General features: G+C 39.6%; 1 long non-coding RNA gene across 1 annotated transcript; it reads left to right on the forward strand.

Moving 5' to 3' along the window:
- Positions 1-1,318: 1,318 nt before the first annotated feature.
- LOC123383121 lies at positions 1,319-17,310 on the forward strand. The gene is made up of 4 exons (XR_006592515.1): positions 1,319-1,454; positions 7,770-8,673; positions 11,780-14,238; positions 14,722-17,310. It is a non-coding gene; the product is annotated as an uncharacterized LOC123383121 (long non-coding RNA).
- The last annotated feature ends 2,743 nt before the right edge of the window (positions 17,311-20,053 follow it).

Consider the following 20,053-nt stretch of genomic DNA (forward strand, 5'->3'; position numbering starts at 1 on the left):
GGAAATTCCCAGTCACCTCCCTTTGAGCTCTGAACTTAACACCCGCATGGATCTGAGCCCACAACAACCTGTGGGTCCCCTGGGCATGAGACTGCAGCTCTTCCAGATAAGATGCCTCCCCGCCCCCGCCCAAATGCACTCACTCTAAAAAGAAGGCAGGTTAGAACCAGAGGGCAGAGGAGGAAGCAGCAGAGCATAGGGGAAGAAAGAGTTGCTTGGATGCACTCTGCCACTCTCATTCCCATCTCATTTGTTACTGGGGTCATTTGTCCTGGGTCTCCTCTGGTCAGAGAATCTGGCAGTGTCACCTCCCAAGACTTAGTTCTTACTCCCCCCAAACACTGAAGTGTCCTGGCAAATAAGCACATAGTCCTTCAGTCTGGGCAGATGACCACAGAAAACCTTAATGTGTAATTTTGCCTAGAAATGAGGACCTGATCACATGTTATTAGAAAGTTGTGCAGACGATTCCCCAAAATGAATCTGCCATAGAGTGGAGAAAACAAAACGCTACCACAAAGGATAGACATTGGTCATATGAAATTATTTCACTGATGCTTCTATGGATAACACAACAGCTTGACATTTTAGTCTTCTAAAGAGAGATTTTTTTTTAATGGATTTATGTTTAAAGATGTTTGAATATCCTAATTATACCCTTTGCAGAAATCTCCTTGGAGAAGAAATGCCCATGTCTCAATCACAATCTTCACTAGGAAACTTTTGTTACCATGTGACCATCAGTGTGCATGATTTGTAGTGAGAACTGCAAGATAACAGATATCTTGATGTTACCATTATACCTGAAGAAATTACTTTCATAAATCACTCAGTTTGGCAATATGTTGGCACATTTAAATTAGGGATAAATGGTACTGATTTTCCCTTTGATAAATATTTACCCCAAATCAGGGTTGGCATGTACAAATAAATGATGTAACTATTCAGAAGATTTCCAGATCTGGGGATGAGAATAATTAACATACAGCTATGAGCATAGTTTTTCTTGATAAAATTAAAATATCAAGTGCAATTGTTAAGTTGTTGACAACTTTTTAAATATCTCACCCACTTTTCATTTTCTCAGCACCTTCATCCGCACATCCTCACTTTAGTACCGTTTAATCTCTTTTTTTTTAATTTTTTTTTCAACGTTTCTTTATTTTTGGGACAGAGAGAGACAGAGCATGAACGGGGGAGGGGCAGAGAGAGAGGGAGACACAGAATCGGAAACAGGCTCCAGGCTCCGAGCCATCAGCCCAGAGCCTGACGCGGGGCTCGAACTCACAGACCGCGAGATCGTGACCTGGCTGAAGTCGGACGCTCAACCGACTGCGCCACCCAGGCGCCCCAGTACCGTTTAATCTCTTGCAATGCCCGTGGATCCCCTGCTCACGAGACTGCAGAATTCTACATATGGCTTAGCTGGTGAAACCTTGGAGAAAAGAAAACAGGTCTTCCACTTTTCTATCTATTATCATGATCCCTGTGATGTTATAGTAATGTGTTTTACATCATTTTGTGTTGGAGTTCGAACAGACATGTTGGTTAGCCAATAATTTTGTATGTGAAATCTTTTTTCCCACTAAATTAACATGGTGTATCATATCAAAATCACAGGATTTGGTAACTATTTTTTAAATGTATTTAAATGAATTCTTTATGATGTTTCTAATGTACTCATAAATCTACATATTTTACTTAGTGATAGGTGTATCAGATATGATACACTACATATATATATGTATGTATATATATATATATATATATATATAGAGAGAGAGAGAGAGAGAGAGAGAGAGAGAGAGAGAGAGAGATTTTAAGGGATTTTGCTCATGTGACTGTGGAGGCTTGGAAGTCCAAAACCTGGGGGCAGGCAGGAAGCCTGGAAATGCAGGCAGGATTTCTATGTTAGTCTTCAGAATCCTTTCTCTGGAGAGCTTCAGTTTTTGGTCTTAAGGCCTTCAACTATTTAAGTAAGTCCCATCCACATTTTTGAGGGCAATCTCCTTTACTTAAAGCCAAATGATTGTAAATGTTAATTACACCTATAAAATACCTTCACAATGACATGGAGGCTAGTGTTTGACCAAACAATTAGGCACCATAGCCTAGCCAAGTCAGCACATAAAATTAATTATCAAGAGTGTGTAACCTATATTATTTACAAAATAAGGTCAGGTACCCTTTATTATTCAAATTAAAATAGTCTCAAATTGCTTTCTCATTTATCCCTGGACTATTCTCCTCTCCCCAGGATCTCCTCTTCCATGATGCCAAGAGGTCTTTTCAGTCAGTTTTGGTAGCTCTCACCAGTGGTTTGGCCAATGTCTGCTGTGGTCCTTATAGCTGTAAGGACTAGGAATCTTTATCAACTGTAGATGACTGTTACTTTAGGGGCCAATATGTCTTTGGAGTCTGGGCCAGATCAGGAGGGTTAGAGCAGCTGTTCAACAGCTACTCTTTGTGCCACACATGTCTTTGGAGTCCTGTGGATCAGGAGGGCTGGTTGGCTCTCTTGTTGCCTCATAAAGAATGACCCCACCAGCTTCCTCATTACTTCTATGATGATGGAGGCTTTGCCACCGCTTAGTCCTAGTCTTTCAGATTGCACATATCAAGGATAAGGAGATCTTTCCTTGAGGGTTAGCTGTGATCACCCCATGTAACCACTGGTCTGAAAATACTCTGTTCTTATAAGGCTACCAATCCTATCAGACTAGAGCCCCATCCTTATGACCTCATTTAACCTCAGTTACCTCTTAGAGGCTCTATTTCTAAGTATAGTCACATTGGGAGTTGGGCTTTAACACAGGAATTGTGGGGACAATACGGTCCATAGAACCTTCCTTATGTCTTCACTGTCCCTCAAATCCAGTGTTGTATTCTTCTGACTCTTACTAAGCTTTCCATGGCAATGCACTTATTTAACATCTAAATGTTAGGAGGTAGGGATGATGACAGACTAGGACATGATAGTGTTATTAGCAAACAGCAACCATCTCAAGGGTATCATTTCTTAACACAAAGAACACAAATAAACTCTTATCAGCCTAAGAACATGCCCCCTCTCCTGCATTTACTTCTATTAAATCAAAGAAATTAAAGTCAGGCAAAAAAAGATCCAGTAAGGGAGAAACTGTGGGTACATTACTGGTATCTAAACTTCCAGTCAATGAGCAAACCCACAGCCAAATATAACAATCTCTGCCTGTAACTTCAGGACTTCTATCCCTCATGGCAGAATTGATCAATAAGTAGATAAGTACACTTTTCTATTTTCATTTCAAGGCATTTTATTTCCTAGAGTCATCAGAAATTTAATTTTAAATATTTTATATAGTGGTCAATTAGTATAAGCTAATACATTCTCATCAATAAACACAACTATGATTTGCCTAATTTAAATTCCATTTTTCTAATGATTTAAAAAAGTGATTATTGCCAAACAAATTTTACAAAAAAGAACACAACATTACCGTTGGGAATACTCACAAAAAGTAAATTTCACTTCCTGAGATTTGTCCCAACAATAAATCCAGTTAACAGCTAACTTCTTGTTAAATAACATAATTTAATGACGCTCTAAAAACAGAAAACTGAATCACGTACACCAAATAGGCTTCCGATAGTTAAGAAAGTATATTTTATAAGCTCTTCGTCAAAAAATGTATCAATAATTGGTATGTGAGCTTTGTTACACTGCCAATATGAAGCTCAAAACAGGGGTATCTGCTTCCATGATTCTGTAATCAAAACTTTCCCACAGTCCAAAGTGCTTATTGGAGATCTCCAGGAAAACTAACTGATGTCTTCTTTAGCTAAAAGTCATATTCATAGAGCTAAATGTATCACCATTGTTGAAATTTGCTTTTACATGTATTTATTTTTGAGAAACAGAGAGACAGAGACTGAGTGGGGAAGGGGCAGAGATAGAGGGAGACACAGAATTCAAAGCAGGCTCTACACTCTGAGCTGTTAGCACAGAGTCTGATGTGGGGCTCAAACTCACAAACAGTGAGATCATGACCTGAGCTGAAGTCGGACGCTTAACCGACTGAGCCACCCAGGCTCCCCTAGCCATTTTTTTTTATATTCACTCTCTCTTGACCTCAGGCTATGGAGAAATAAACATAACCTCACTGTATCATGAAGTAACTGCTATTTATGTAATATCATATATATATATGTGCACAAATATGGATGTGTACAGACATATAGATACACACAAATATATGTATATGTATATATATACATATATATGTGTATATATATATGTGTGTGTATTTATATATATAAAACTTAATTTTATCAACAACAATATTGTGTAGGAATACTGTTATTCCAATTCAACTGTTATTCCAATTGTCAGATGAGGAAACTAAGACTTAGTCAGTAAATGGCAGATCTGAGACCAAGATCTGATTAGGTGAGTTTCCAAATCTACACTTCCTCATTTTTCTTCAGTGCTTCCCACTCTGCTTGTTCTAGGCTCATCAATGTGCTAGGGTCTGTGGAGGATTTAAAAGAAGTGTAAAGAAATATCAGTCTCTTGAAGAAATGTTAAACTCTGTTTTGATAGCAAGACGAATGTAATGAAATTACAATAAAGAATTATAATAGCTAAAAGCTTCTGGATGCTTTATGTCAGGCTCTCTTCTAAACTCTTTAAATGTGATGATTTACTTAATACTTATAACAGCCAACTGGGTGGTAGTAATTATTCCCACTTTACAGATGAATGTCAAACAGTTATTAAGTGACCAAGTTAGGATTTGAACCCAAGCAGTCTGACTCCAAAGTCCATAGTCCTATCCACTATGGGCAGGAGGCTTTGGATGAATCTGGAAAAAGAAGATCTAATGGGTCAGAAAAGGATTCTTTGCTCAGCACAAGAGAACGTGATCATGAGAAGAATCAAGTCCCCCCACCCCACCTATTCTGACAGCATTGGAGAGAATGGGGAGGGGGGCCTGCATATGCACATCAGGGAGAGATTTGGCAGAGAAAATAATAGTTCTGGTTCTTTTCTCTCTAGAAGCCAGATGTTGGCTCAGGCACCCAGGACCAGAAAGAGGCACAAATTTCCTGACCACCTCTGAATATATACAATTCAATCTCAACAATGTTAGGAGGTTGAATATGAGAGCAAAGACACCCCAAAGTTCAAATGTTAACTGGGAAATAATAACACTAAATGGTTTCCACAAATGAGGTTTAAAGAAGATAGTGACTACCCAGAAATACAGTGTCCATCCCCTTGGGTCATTGAGTTACTATTTGTAAACTGCTTAGAACAGGGCCTGGCACACAGTGAGCTCTATGTCAGTGTTTGTTAAATAAGATAAATGGATATCTATACTTGGTGGGCAGACAATGTCTCAAACCCATCATGTTTCTCCTTCCCCACACTCACCATCTTACTTAACTCTCATGATTTCTCACGTGCATCACTGAAACAGCTCCTGTGTGGCTACTGACTTCATGGTGGAGAGGGGCAAGGGACCCTAAATAAGAGGACACTGGACAAACAGCTCTAAAACTAAATAAAAATGCAATGAAGAAAAGCCTAACTGCCAAGCAGATGTCACAGATAGTAAATGCTCTGAGTTCAGAGGAAATTGAAATCTCTGTGGGCAAGGTTGTAATACATTTACAAAGGATGAAAGAATAGAATGAGAAATGGAAAGAACGTGGAGGGGCTGTTTCAGAATACAGAAACAATGGTAGAGAACATTCAGAAGCTGGAAACTTAGAGATTCCAAAACCTAGTGAGTCTTGCAAGCTTTCTGCTCCATGGAGCTGCTACCTCTTGTATTGTTAGTTCAGGTCGGAAAACGTACACGAAGGTGCCTGTGTGGCTCAGTCAGCTAAGCATCTGACTCTTGATTTTAGCTCAGGCCAGATCTCAGGGTTGTGAGATCAGGCCCTGTGAAGGACTCTGTGCTGAGTATGGAGCCTGCTTGGGATTCTCTCTCTCTCTCTCTCTCTCTCTCTCTCTCTCTCTCTCTTTCCCCATAACCCCTCACTCCCCTCCCCCCGACTCTAAAAGAGAAAAGGAAAAAGAAAAGAAAAGAAAATGACCACTAATTTGTCAATGAGATGAGTACATTGATTTCCTAAAAAAACTGATGTTTTCCCAGGGCGCTTGGGTGGCTCAGTTGGTTGAGTGTCTGGCTTCGGCTCATGTCATGATCTTATGGTTTGTGAGTTTGAGCCCTGCGTCGGGCTCTGTGCTGACAGCTCAGAGCCTGGAGCCTGTTTCGGATTCTGTGTCTCCCTTTCTCTCTGCTCCTCCCCCACTCATGCTCTCTCTCTTTCTTTCAAAAATAAATAAAAATTAAAAAACAAAACAAAACAAAACTGATGTTTTCCCATGGTCTTAAACTCAGGCCCTCCAATCTCCCATTAGCGTAATTTCCCTTTTATATCGAAAACAAAGTCTCAATTCCTTGAGCCCCAGTTTTTATTGTTTTTAAGTGTGCACATTACTGATCCTTCTAGTCTCTCAGAATTTCTGTTCCATGTCTGCAGTCATTTTTAAGATAAGGAAATTATTTACAATTTAAAAGTATTTTATTTGTTATGTAGTCTCTTTGGGGGATGAATGAAAACTCTTCTTTTCTATTCTGAAAATATGGCTTCTTTTTCCAAATTTCATCTATGGTCACCTGTTCTTCACTTGGTTTCCAGCAGCCACAATAATAGAAGCACTTTATGTTCTCTGAGCTGCCACGACATGGACAAAGCTATTACAGATTTGATTACACTCAGTAGAAAAAAATAAGGCTTTTAACATTCTCTGGCATTGCTTTTGCAATTTATAAAAAGGTTAGTGAAACAGCACTCTGAAAATGCTCTCAGCTTCCACCATAGGCAGTAAATGTCCATGGGGGAAATTGCTGTTGGTTTCATGGCAGATCCTTACTCACTCAGTGGAAATGACACTTCCAAATGGGTTTTCCCTGGTTAATTTGAATTCTCTTGCTCCTTCACAATGCTTTAAATTTTTCCCTTCTCCCTACTCCTTCAACTATCTGTTTAAACCTTCAGAAGTTTAATGCTTTTAAATTCTGTGTGGCTCTCCAGAAAAATATGAACTAGACTTCTATTCTCTCCATATCAGCAGCTCTCATGGGTCGGTGTTAGGCTTCAATCAATCCCATGGGGATTCAATAATTTTCATTTATTTGAATCGATCCTCTGCTTTTACCGAGTGGCTCCATATTACACTAGGGAAAGAAATGAATTTGTTTTTCTGTGCCTTCTCCTTCTCTGCCTTTCCCCACTCTCACCTCCAAGTGATGAAAGATGTTTCATAATGTTATCGTTATGTCAGTATATATCTTGATATTATTTTTTAATCTGTTTTGCTCCTTTTGAAAGTAAATGCAAATAGTACATCATGGCATTTTCTCTCTCCTCTTGGGGATTCCGGATTCCTCTTGAGGACTTCTGGTTCAGATTGAATCCAGGCCCTAAGAAAGCATGGGCCCACATAAGTCCAATCAGATCTTCACTGAGCTGGACACCTAGTTACTGACTGAAGCAGCCTTGCAGCTGTCCTCATTAATGCACCCTCCTCTTCTTCCAAGCACTATCTGGAAACTAAAGGTTATAGCCACTCACCCTTGCAGCTAAGGGTGGCCATGGGACTAAATTTTTCACTAATGGAATACAAGCAGAAGTGATATATGCAAATTCTGCTTCATTTGGTTAGTAGGAAATTACTCTCCTTTGACTTACTGTTACTTCTTTTTGCTAACTAGACACAAATATGCCCAAGATGCAGCTTCAGCCTTCCAGACAAGCCAGGACCCTGAGAAAAGAAGAAAAATAATGGAAACAATGTGTCCCTGAATGACCACATAGAGCAGAGCTATCCCACAGCCTCCACCAAGTAGACTATTGTGTGAGCAGAAAGAAGCGCCAATCAATTGCAAGCCACTGTGTATTGTATATTTGGGTCATTTTGTTTAGCAACTTAGCCTTTACTCTCACTGTTCCTCTGAGCCAAGACAGATTTGCTCCCTCTCCTCCCACATTGTCCCACAGGGGATACAAACAAACCTTGTGGATGTGGAAAGGAAAACATCTCTGCTGGCCTCTGTGACCGTCATTCCACGTATAGCTCATTCAATCAATGTTTAATGTGTGCATGTCTTGTACAGGACTCTGGGCTACGCGTTGTGCAAGAATGGATACCAGACTTGCTTGCTCAGAAAAGAGAGGAAAACATACCCAACAGGAGGTATCACGAGAAACCTCAAAAAGAATGTAATGCTGGATTTCATAGGTGGAGATAAACGAATGGAAATTCTAAGCAAGAGGGAATGCACTAGCAAAGAGACAGAGGCAAGAAAATTCCTCAATTTGGCTAGAGCATGATGGGAAGGAAGAGAAAGTAGAAGATAAAATAAAAAAAATATATAGTTAGACCTCATTTTTGGGAAAGTAGCCGAAAGAGGTCTGGGACAAAGTATGGTGAGCCCTAAATGACAGCCTTTATCATTACACAACGGGAAGACATTGAAACCCTCTGCAAGTCTCATAACCCAACCAGGCCTAGGCAAAAATTCTTTTCCTCTTTTTATTTGAAATGACCTCTGCTGCTGGCAGGTGACAAGTGAAAGCATTCATTTAGTGAATTGCCTTGAAGATACAAGGCACTTTGTAAGTATTGATAGTGAAGCACTAATATTATTTTCAGTGACTTAGTATTCTTATGAGAAAGCCAACTTTTTCCATATCTGTTTTGTAGTCTGATCAGTGAATTGTGAAGCTGATTGAAATGTATTTAGAACTATCTGCTTTTATCTATGCATTTAGTGTGTGTTTTTCTTTGATTGGTCACACTGTCACATCAAAATGCATGCCTACATACTTTTAACTAGCATACTTGGTTTTTTAGATTGCATCTTTTAAAATGTAAATAGGAGATATGTACAAATTACCTATTAGTTTGTGTTTGAATTATACAATCATCAATGGTGATGGGTTTCTTTTCACTACCACTTCCAAAACTAACTTGTTATTACTTCTCCATGAAAGTAGTACTGATGGATTAGCATTACAAACACACCTAGTGTAAAATTCATAATAAGATTCCTTTTTCTGCCCGAGTTACTGTGCAATGATTGGAAGAACTATAAATGCATCAGGTGAGCGTCAACTGATTATTTTAATAGGATTATGGAGAAATGAGGCCTTGCTGCAAAATTTTATCCAAAGACTATTCTTATTTCTGACAAGAAAATTTATTTCAAAACCTTTAGTTTGTATTTTAAGGTACAAATGACATAGCTTAATAAGTTACCATAATTAAGAAGTGGAAATAAAATCTATAGATTTGGGGGGGGGGAGAGATAGATAGATAGAGAGAGAGAGAGAGAGAGAGAGAGAGATGATAGATAGATAGATAGATAGATAGATAGATAGATGAAAGATAGATTTTTTCTGAGTTATAATAGGCTCAGTATAGCCAGAAAACAGAGAATCTCCTCCATTACCCCTGTCATACTCACCCCTCAACATTGGGCATCCTGTCTATGATTCTGATAATATCGAATAAAAGAATATAAGAGAATCATGATACTAAAAATCACCAATATCCTTCTCAGGGAAAAGACCATGAACTATATTCACCATTATTGTCCTTAACTCACTTTAGCTTTAATTATTTTCTAAAACCTCTAATTTCTAATGCCCCACCTATCCACACAATGTTACTGTCTCATACCCTCGCCATTACCCTTGGAAATATTCCAATCTCTCTCCAAATCACTGATTCCAAAATCACTCTTACCTCATTCTGGTGAATTTTTATTCCCCCTCCCTTTACTTACTTAGATTAGGCTTCTATTGTACTTATTGGGCTAAGGATGCACAGAATGAACCATTATCCAAAGCACAAGTTGTGGTGCACTGAGAATTTGGCATCCCAATGTTCCTCCTTGGTAAATGACTACAAATCTAGTTTAACACACTAATCCTCTTAAAAGACAAACAAAGATGAGGTGCCTGGGTGATTTAGTTGGTTAGTATCCAACTCTTGATTTCGGCTCAGGTCATGATCTTATGGTTTCAGGAGTTTGAGCCCCACATTGGGCTCTGCACACTGACCCCGTGGAACCTGCTTGAGATTCTCCCTCTCTCCCTCTCTCTGCCTTCCCCTGCTTCTGCTCTCTCTCTCTCTCTCAAAATAAATAAATAAACTTTAAAAAAAAAAAAAGCCAAACAGAAGATCTGATGAAGGAAAAAGTTAAGAATGGAATTAATTTGCTCAACACCAAACATCCAAGAGAAATTGGAGTGGTTTTACAAAGGTGCACACATCCCCAAGAGCATATTAAATCTCTGACAAATAACCATAGACTAATCCAATAGTCAAAGGAAGGAAGGAAGGAAGGAAGGAAGGAAGGAAGGAAGGAAGGAAGGAAAGAAGGAAGGAAAGAAGGAAGGAAGGAAGGAAGGAAGGAAGGAAAGAAGGAAGGAAGGAAGGAAGGAAGGAAGGAAGAGACTGCCCTGACCTATTTACTTCTAATATAACATAAATAAGTAAAATGCAATAAACAAAAAAAAAAAGTACCTAAGAGAAAAAGAATGAGTTAAGAAAAATATTTTCATTCATGAGACTCATTTGCTGTTCGGCCACTCTCATTGTATCTTAACACCTTTACATTTCCCTTCTTCTTACTATTCCCTTTCCTCTATTTCCATTGGAAATGATCTTCACTTGGATTTTAATAATGAAGTATTAATACTTTTATCAGCAAGTATATATTCTCAGCTAATCTTGTTGCATTGTTTCCATCTACAAAATGTGTGCTAAATTCCCAAGTTGCTTAATTTCCTCTGGCTATGATTTTTCTCCAAATCTGAGAGCGGTCTGGCTTTTGCAGCTTTTCTTTGTGACTCCTGCCATTACCTCCAACCTGAGCCTAAATGCTGAGCTTTTGTCACCCACACACTTGACAGCCTGTCCATCGTTAGTGCTTAATTAATGTTAGCTGCTCTGTCATTACCACCACCACCACTGCCACTGCCATCTTCTTCTCCTTCTCCTTCTGTTCTTCATCTTCTTCTTCCTTTTCTTCATCATCGTCTTCAAAATCATCTGTAGAAGTCCCAATCCCTTGTCTGGATTTCTGATCCTTTGTTCTCTAGTTAATTAGCTTAGATTAGCAACTCTTTCTAATTGGTGATATGGACTCTCAACTTTGGTTGGAAATACAGAACTTACAGGACCACTCCATATCTTAGCCAATTTCCCTAGCCTTCACTTCCATGTTTTCCTAAATCTTCATTATCTTTATTTCTTCCTTTCATATCATAGCTTGTTAGAGGTAGAAGTCACCTTCATCTTGCTAACCCCTACTTTCTAAAGGTAAGAAAAGTGAAATTTAAAATTAGTAGTACAGCCACTCTTCTTTCTTTGAATCCAAACACTTTTTTCTATAGCTGTGGTTCTCAGCCAGAGATGATATGGACACCCAGGCAATGTCTGGAGACATTTTTGATTGTCACAGCTGGGTGTGGGAGGGATATGCTATTGGCATCTAGTGATGTTTAGCAATGTCCTTGGACTCAACCTACATTTAACCCTATAACTGTTAAAGATGTTCTTTTAATGTAGACGCAACACCATCCATTTTCCACTGTGGTGCCCTTCCAAAAAGAAAAGTAAAACTTCAACTCACAGTGTTGGCATTGTATTGTATTGTATTGTGTATTACATTATCTTTTTTTTTTCATTTTCCCAAAATTGGTCCTTTTGTAGTTCTGCTGTATTCTGTAAATATTAACTGTCTCCCCAAGGGAAGAAAACTACTGTCTTCATTTTATGAGAAAAGAAAGAGGCTCCACTAAGTGATATTGGGACCCCAGCCGGGTCTCAGAAGGAGTCTTGCAGAGATTCACCAGCTCAGCAAAGAAGATGAGGCCATCTTGCAAACAACACTGGAAGTCAGAATAAGTTACCATATTTTGTTCTCAGTTGAATAAGAATTACATGAGGAAAAAGAGATATTTCCTGGACTTGTATGCACTTTTGTTTCACAACCTTTGTAAGTCGATATACCCCAGTGGCCTTCTAGCAAAAAGACCAGTCTTCCTGTGAGCTCTCGGATCTGAGGCAGATGGCACCTGGTCCACTCTGACAAGACTGTGTAGGGATAGGAACAGAAAACAAAGATGAGAAACAAAAATCTCCTCAGAATGTCTTTCAGAGTTTATCCTGTCAGCCACCTACAGGAGACAGGGGAAAAAACAAACAAATAAATAAACAAAAGCCCTTCGATTTCTATGGACGGTATTTTTACCCAGAGAGTGTGACCAGCAATTTTATTGCTGATACTCCGACATTTACTATTTTTCAGGCTCAGCGGTCAGCACCCATGTCCTCTGTCCAACCCAGAGTCTCATATTTTGTTACTGATTCAAAGCGTACTCATAAGTTTTTGCCGTATGTGCAAGCTATACACACAGACTCAAGTCTCCAAAATCATAATAGTGTTTTGATGGAATCAATTTGCCTCTGGACGGAATCTGGTTGGTGATTTGGCTTCAATACTTGTAATTACTCGAGTGATGTAAGACTTGAAATAGAGAGACCACAATTGCCATAAATAATACTGTAAGGAATCACAGCTGCATTTTTCCTTTCTCTTCCCAGCAGTATTTATGACTCAGCATTGATATCTGTGTATTGCTTATTGGCTTATCTGACTGATTCTTATCTTATCTGATTGCTTATTGGCTTATCTGAAGCCTATGAATTCCTTGAAGATAGGAACCACATCCTGTTTTTCTCTTTATCCCAAGCATAGAATAGTACCTGACACAAATTAAGCGTTTAAGAAATACTGGTCAAGTTATCTAATGAATGAGTAAACGGTGAATTGCATGAATGAACGAATGAACAAGCACTGGATTTCTCGGTAGGTCTTTATCCATCATAAATAAGGTCCCAGAGCCCACGTTTTGCTACTGTTAAGATACCAGAGAATGCGACGAGGGAGGAGTCCCTGACACATCAGAAAACTTTCTCAGGGACTGAAAGCCAAGCAGCTTCTGAACAATTTACTCAGAACTCTGAATAAAGACATCAGCTTTCTAGGCTGTGTTGACTATGCACTAGTTAACTGCAATGTTACACTACTGAAGAAAATATGCTCACCGTTCCAAACCTCAGCGGGATCTAAGAGGAGCCAATATTGTTCAGGCACCAGGAGCTGTGTGTCTTTTACCTCCCAAAGGTTAAAAACTTGTACATTTGGTGGCAATGAGCTGGATGAACACCATGATTCCACTAAGCTCAAACATTCTGTCTCTACCAGGGCAAATGATAAGAGAACTCTAAAGATACAATTCTAAAATACTCTTAACATCAGCATGTCCATTCTATTCAGTTCAAAGCCTCTGCATGATAAGTGGTAAGCTGTTTGGTTTCCTAGTCTCAATGTTCTCATCTGAAAAATGGAGACTCACAAATAAGTGGACTCATAGTATTTGCCAGCAAAGTGGACAACACTAAACAAACATTGACTGATAGGGTTTAAAATACAGTCCCTGATGCTAAAGACACAAAGAACTGTGACCATGATGTGCTAAGTACAATGAGAGCTGTAAGTTCACAATGTTACAGAAACACAAAGAAATACCCGACCTCAGCATGGTACAGGGCTGAGGTTCTCCTGAAGATGTCCCCTCATCTGAGACTTTGAGGATAATTAAGAGTTTAGGTGTCATCAAGTGGGGAGATGGCATTTCAGGCATCAGGAACAGTATGAACAAAGACATAGAGATTAGAAACCCCGTGGTAGGGGCACCTGGTTGGTTCAGTCCTCAGTCAATAGAGCATGTGACTCTTGATCTCAAGGTCGTGAGTTCAAGCTCCATGGTGGCATTAGAGCCTACTTAAATAAATAAATAAATAAATAAATAAATAAATAAATAAAACCATGTGGCATACTGGAAACCACTGCTGTCTGGTGTTCCTGGAGTCCAAAGCTGAAGATATGGCAGAAGAGGTATGCCAGGGCCATCAAGATGAGAGCCATTGAACTATGTTAAGCAAGAAGCCATTTGGCCATATCTGTCATTCAGAAAGTAAATCCTTGTAGCTGAGGAGAAAATGGTGACAATGTTGCCTGAGCCCCGCACTGCTGGAAAATGGTGAAGCTTTAGAAGTTCTTTTGTGTTCTGAAAATACTGACAAAGAAGTCCCCAAAGCCTTAGGTAAGATTCATGGAGGCTCCTCTTGCTTATCTATGACAAGTCCAGAAACAGACACTCCAAATTCCCATTCTTTGCTTCGTAAATTATTAGCTAAAGGATTTTGTCCCCTCTGATGAATGAGAACAAAATGCTTGTCAATCAAGTTTTGAAAAGGTGAACTTTGGCCCTCAGCAACCTGAGCCAGGCTGCAGCCCCTCCTTGACAAGCCATCCTGAGAACCGAGGGGCCTCAGAGGGATTTCTTGTATCCTGTCCAATCATGCCTCTCCCTTTCGTCCCACTTGCCCATATCCAGTTCTCTCTTGCCTTATTTACTCCTCCCCTAAAAGAAAAACCTTTGTGATGTTTGCAGATCTCATGATCAGAACATTCTCCCTATTGCAATAATCCACTTCATAACCCCCCACCTTGTAATAATTGTTTTAAATAAAGTCTCTCCTTACTGAGTCCAGATTTGTGTTTTATTTCTCAATGGACTGGACAGGAACAAGCCTGGAGACCACAAGGGACCATTGCAACAGTCCAGACCAGAGTTGGAGCAACTGAACTAGCACACTGAAGTGATTTGAAGTGGCAAGAAATGTTTACAAGGTGAACTGACTGGAAACTGGTCGTGCTCTAGACAATCTAAACGCAAGATGCTTCTAGAGAGAAGGAAGAGTCTGCATCTTGCCTGGTCGCCCTCACTATGTGTGTGATCTCTTCCTGGGAGGATGCTCAGAGCTCCCGGTGCCTTCTCTGTGCTCTCTCTGCACTTGCTGCGTCCTTGCACTGTTGCACAGGTACCATGCAATCACTTGTTCCTATAACTGCCTCCCGATGAGCTGTGAGCTTCCTGAGAACAGGGTTCATGATTCCAGTCACCTTTGTACTCCCAGCACCAAGTGGAGCACCTGGTGTTCTAGAAACAGCCACCAATCAGTGCACCAATCAGTGCACTGATTCACATTAGAGACAAATTTACAAAGCCATTTTATGATTTCTCGATATATCCATATGTGTGCAAGTTCTCAGTAAATAATAAATGACTGGGAAAATAATATTAGGTAACATTTATTCTAGATTTACTATGTGCCAGGCACTGTGCTAAGCAGTTTGAGTGCACGTTCTCCTTTAATAGCCACTAAACCCCCTAAAAATTAAGTATAATAACTATCATTCTTATTTTACTGATGAGTAAAGTAAGACTAGAAGAAGAAATTTTCCATAAGGAAACAGAAGTGGGATTCTGACCTTTTGTCTGACCCAAGTTCACACACTTAATTCCTACATACTGTTATTTTCCTTCAATCTCAGAAATGGCTGTGACCACCTCATCACGGGAGAACTGCTCATCTTTACATACAATGGAAAATCTGAATAATCGTATGTCAAAGAGAAAGACAGATGATTAAAATGAGCAATGGAGCTTACTCTTTCAGGCAAATGCCAGAAAGACAAAAATCATTTGGGAATGTGTATGCCATATTTATAATTCAATAGAAACACTGACTCGAGGAGGAGATGAGACCGTGAGAGCCTTGCTGTTCTGTGCTAACCGTCAGTCAGCATAAAGATTACCTTCCAAAGCACTGCAGCCAGGAACACACACACACACACACACACACACACACACACACACACAAAACCTGAAAAGCATCATTTCTGCAACATGTGTGCTTTTCTAAAACACTTTGTGCATTTCCTTGGCACATTTCTGCATTAAGCAGCTAGAAGATGCAGAGATTTAGAACAGCCAGCATGGTGCACTCTAGAGCTGACTGGCTACAAATGTGACCCTCACTTACCAAGAAAGTTGATATTTCATTTGCTGTTCATTAATCTAAAGCCATGTGACTACAGATAAGTTTGTATTAGGGTAAAAATACTATGAACCAGAGAGTTTGATTTCTAGTTTGTTATAACCTGCAAGGGAACATCCTTGCAGAACTATGGTATGGGACTCTGAAAGTGATCAGCCCTCTAATTGCACCTGAGATATGTTTTAAATCATTTTATCTAAGACACACTCCAGAGTGACAGCCATGTTGTGGGCTTAAACATACAGAAAGCATAATCAGCATGAGCTTTCAGCCTAGCCAGCTGCCGGAAGAGAAGAGAGACATTTAAGAATGAGGATATCCTAAGACCACTTCAGACTGAATTGGTTCCCTCTGAGAGGCCGTGAGCAGGGCACCAACCTCGCTGACCCTGTTTTCTAACCTCTGGGAATGCTGAGGATCAAAGGGAAGGGGGAAGGGACTGAGGTCGGTGATGTATGACATCGCTCAACTGATGTCCTGCAGTTCTTCTTGTTGTTATGCAGGTTTTAAACTGAATTTCAAATAGTCAAACTCATGCTTAGAAAATATAAGCAATCAAAATTAGATATCCTTTAATAAATATGATGAAAACATATAACAAGGGTGATGTGATGGGGAAAATTGTTGATCAATGATGTTTTTTCTGAGGGGAGAGTGTTGAGAGGCCCAAGAACAAGCAGGTTCTACTTCATGTGGTTGGAGGTAGAGGCAGGGAGCCCAGCAAGAGGCTGTTGGAGTAGTTGAGACCGGACCTGCACCAGACAATGAATTGGGCAAGGGGTCCGGAGCCCAGCTTTCAAGGTGTGCCCTGTCCCGTAACTTCAGAAATTACTTCATGCACTTCTGCCTCCTCCTTAATCCTTAGTAAGATGTTTGAACTGCTTTACTCATTTATGCTCAAACATTTATATTACTCTCCTATACACACGCTCCTTCAACTTTGGACAACATTGCAACTTGGTTCTAACTTCACTGAGATCCCAAAAAGTAAAAATGAGAGAGAGAGAGAGAGAGAGAGAGAGAGAGAGAGAAAGGGAGCAATGTGGGTGGGACTCATCCAATCAGTTGAAGGCCTTTTGAGCAAAATCTGAGATTTCCCAGAAAGGAAGAAATTCTCCCTCAAGACTGTAACAGAGAGATCCCACCTGATCTTCCAGCCTGCCAGCCAGCCTCACACACTTCCAATTCAAAACTGCATCAACTTTTGCCTCAGCTTCCAGCCATGGCCTGCCCTGAAGACTTAGGATTTGCCAGCCTCCACAATTGCATGAACCGACTTCTCAAAATAAATTTATATCTATAGTTTTTTAAATCCCAAAAAGTATTCTTCTGTTGGATTCCCTCTGTAGTATTTTTCTTAGAAAACTATCTTTCCTTTTGATTGAACAAACAAATGAACCAAAAAAATCTCAAACAAAAGAGCAAAAGCCTTCAAGTTCATGTTCATCTCCCTCATCTGTACCAGGCTGTGTCCACAATACTATTTACCCTATTTCTAGACTGTTTGCTTTGTGATTGCATTCTGTAATGTTACAACAGAACCAGGAATGAAAGCAGTCATCATTGGTTCAAGATTAAAATCATCACAGTATGTGTAAATACGTGTAAGTTATGCAATCATTTACAAAAAAAGCTGATATTTCATTTGCTATTCATTAATCTAAAGCCATGTGACTGCAGATAAGTTTGTATTACAGTAAGAATACTATGAACCAGAGAGTTTGATTTCCAGTTTGTTATAATCTTGGTCAATTTAAGCAAACTCCCTTTTCACACAGTTCATTTGATTGTGAACTAACTAATGATCTTATATAGTCATAGTTGTCATAAACATAAAATGAAGGAGTATGATGAGTTGAATTGTGTCCCCACAAAATATGTTCAAATCCTAACCCCTGAGAATGTGACCTTACTTTAAAATAGGATCACTGTATATATAATTAGTTGAGTCGACTTCATGCTGGTATAGGGTGGACCCTTAATGCAATAAGGCTGGTATCCTTGTCACAGGATGACAGACAGACACACAAGGAGAACACCAGGTGATGATGGAGGCAGAGATTGAGGGGCTGCAGCTACAGGCCAAGGATTGATGGAAAACCACCGGAAGCTAAGAAAAGGCAAGAGAGAATTCTGTTCTGTGAGTTTCACAGGAATTGTGACCCTGCCAACACCTTGATGTTGAACTTCCAGCCTCTAGAACTGTGACACAATAAATCTCGGTTTTAAGCCACCAATTTGTGGTGTTTTGTTGCACAAGCTTTAGAAGGAGAATGATAAATGGGTGCCTGCGTGGCTCAGTCTGTTGAGTGTCTAACTTCAGCTCAGGTCATGATCTCGAGATTCATGGGTTCGAGCCCCATGTCAGACTCTGCACTGACAGCCCAGAGCCTGGAGCCTGCTTTGGATTCTGTGTCTCCCTCTCTCTCTGCCCCACCCCAGCTTGCGTTTTCTCTCTCTCTCTCTGTCTCTCTCTCTCTCTCTGTCTCTCTCTCTCTCTCTCTCAAATAAATGAATAAATAAATGAACAAACAAACATTTAAAAAAATTTTAAGTAGAATGGTAATTTGGAGAGATTTAGCACTCTGCATGAAGAGTTTAGTGGTACATTTAGAAACAGTGAGCAATATATTAGCAAATATAGCACAAATGTTGGACACTGTGATATACACTTTATTTGTATCATTTCATTATATTATCACAACAACCAAATGAGGTAGGAACTACTATTATCCATATTCCACAGCTAATGAAATCATGCGCGGGCAGCTTACAGCCAAGGTCACATTACCAGTAAATATAGGATGTTATGAGGACACCAGGATATTTCTTGCCCTTATCAACTTTAAAATCTACTAGGTAAAAGCTAAAATATATGCATGCTAGCTTCGTCATTCATTGGCTTTGTTTTTCCCCTTGAAATATTAACTCAAATAATTCAACAGAGGATTGAGAGAGAGAAAAAGAGAGGGAGAACATGTAGAGGGGCAGTGCAATCCTCAACAGACCTAAGAAATACAAATACAAGCCTATCAGATTCCTCATGTAATCGTCACATATGGGAAGAACTGGTTTTCAAAATCCCCAGAGTTCTGGCTTCAGGTGATTTTCTAAATTAGCATCCATCCTTTTTCTTGAAATTCCTCAATTCTTTGCAGACTCCGCACGTAATTGCCTCCCTCCCATTTTCTGTGTTCACTCTGGCAGTGAATAGAGATGCGCTATGTGACAAAGCTTCTTTCCTTCACGATAAAATGTAAGGAAATGCTCTCACTCTTTTTGCCAAAAATCTTTTCTGCAGATTTTGTTTTGTTTTCTCTCCTTTGTTAAGCATTCAGAATGTCTAGGAACATTTTCCTAGAGTTATCATTGTCTTTGGCTCTGCTAAACCAGCCTCTTAACCAGTTTCTCCCCACTTTGTCTCACCCTCCACAACTTGCAAGGGAGGAGGAGACAGATTAAAATCTGTTCTTACGAACCATTTCTTTTAAAGCTCTTCTATTGTGGACTGTCTTCTCCATGGCCTTTTCCTTGCCTAACTACAACATTTCCTTGAATTTTCTAAGACACGTTGTAAAAGGATTTGCATATGATTCTCAACTTGTAGGTCTTAGCTCATTTTATTCTTTCAGTATTATGATGACAAGACTAATGACGGCTCCAAAGTGACTCCAATTTTTCTGCTTCACAGTGACCAGAAATGCTATTTTCAAAGCTCTTAATTGTCCCCCAAAATAAGTAAGACAAAACTATGTGTATTCAGATTCATGGTCTTAATGAATTCGAGGTCTCAGGGTGACAGATGTGCAGAATCGCTGTTGTTCATCAGCCGTTTGGATTTCACGTAGACCCTGGGAAGGACTATTTAATAAGTCCTTCCCAGGACTTATTCCTAACTTTAGTAAATTTCTAATGAGGTAACTCTGGAGCTGAACAATGACTAATTCAGCCTCCATGGATAAAGGACTGGATTCTGATGTGTACTGAATATATTTTGAATAGCTGGATATTTTG

This window comes from Felis catus, chromosome F2, assembly GCF_018350175.1.
Source record: "Felis catus isolate Fca126 chromosome F2, F.catus_Fca126_mat1.0, whole genome shotgun sequence".
Classification (NCBI taxonomy): domain Eukaryota; kingdom Metazoa; phylum Chordata; class Mammalia; order Carnivora; family Felidae; genus Felis; species Felis catus.